Source organism: Propithecus coquereli, unplaced genomic scaffold, assembly GCF_000956105.1.
Source record: "Propithecus coquereli isolate 6110/MARCELLA unplaced genomic scaffold, Pcoq_1.0 Scaffold557, whole genome shotgun sequence".
Taxonomy (NCBI): Eukaryota; Metazoa; Chordata; class Mammalia; order Primates; family Indriidae; genus Propithecus; species Propithecus coquereli.
In genome coordinates this window covers 712726-713642 of record NW_012151474.1, presented here as the reverse complement: position 1 = coordinate 713642, position 917 = coordinate 712726, and the positions used below count along the sequence as shown (strand labels likewise).

General features: G+C 67.0%; 1 protein-coding gene across 1 annotated transcript in view; it reads right to left on the bottom strand.

Moving 5' to 3' along the window:
- Window positions 1-542, bottom strand: part of JPH3 (junctophilin 3) — a 52774-nt gene extending 52232 nt beyond the window's left edge. The window contains exon 1 of the mRNA XM_012657693.1: window positions 449-542. The gene's annotated coding sequence lies outside the window, so the exon portion shown is untranslated. The remainder of the gene's footprint in view (window positions 1-448) is intronic.
- Window positions 543-917: the final 375 nt, after the last annotated feature.

The following is a 917-nucleotide window of genomic DNA, read 5'->3' as shown; positions in this document are numbered from 1 at the left end:
GCCTGGCCGAGGGCGCGGCGCGCAGGCGGGGACCCCGGGGCGCGCCGCCCGCGCACCCCCGCCCGGCGCGCGCCCTCCTCCGGGCTGTCCCTTGGCCCCAGCCGGCCTGGGAATAGGGGTCCAGCCGGGGCGCCCCAGCCCCCCCTTTCCCGGGACTTGGATTTAAAGGGACAGGAACTGCGTAATGGGAAGGCGCCCAGCACCCAGGGCGCGCTGCGCCCCTCCCGGGAGCCAGGAGGTGAGGCCGGCGGAGCAGGCCCGGCGAGCTGGGAGCCTGTGCCCTGTCTGCCGGCCGGGGCACCCGACCCTGCCCGCCCCGCGCTGCGCCAGGCTCGGAGACTGAGAGGCTCCTTGCAAACCACAGGTGGTTTTTTCCTATGACAAAGAATCATCCTTGTTTTTTCTCGGCAGCTTGGGTCCAAAGGGGGGCGGGGGGAGGGGTGCTCGCCTCAGAAAACAGGTATTAGGCGAATCCTCCTCCCCACAAATTGGGTGAAAGTAGAGCCACAAGCACGCATCTTGAAGCTAAGTCACCCAAATCCCGTGCGCCCTGCGCCCTGGCCAACAGGTAGCCCCCTACTCCGGAGCGGTCGCGCTTGGGGGAGCAGAGTGGGATCACATCCGGCGGTGGGTCTCTCTCCACACATACGCTCCCCTCCACCACTCCCCAAGAGATGTCTGATTCTTGGATCCGAGAATCCTGGGACCCATTTAAAATGCATTTCCTGGACCACAAATCCGCAGGCAGAAGCCCTCGTGCCCCAGTCCCCCAGCTCTCCTGGAATAGTGCTGCAAGCGGCAGCGCTGTGCACCCGGCTGTGGGGGTGGGGGAGGCGGCACAGGGTCCCGATCTAAGGGAGGGGCGCGGGGTGACAGGCACCGCGGTGAGCCAGGAGTGGCCACAGACCCTGAGATTC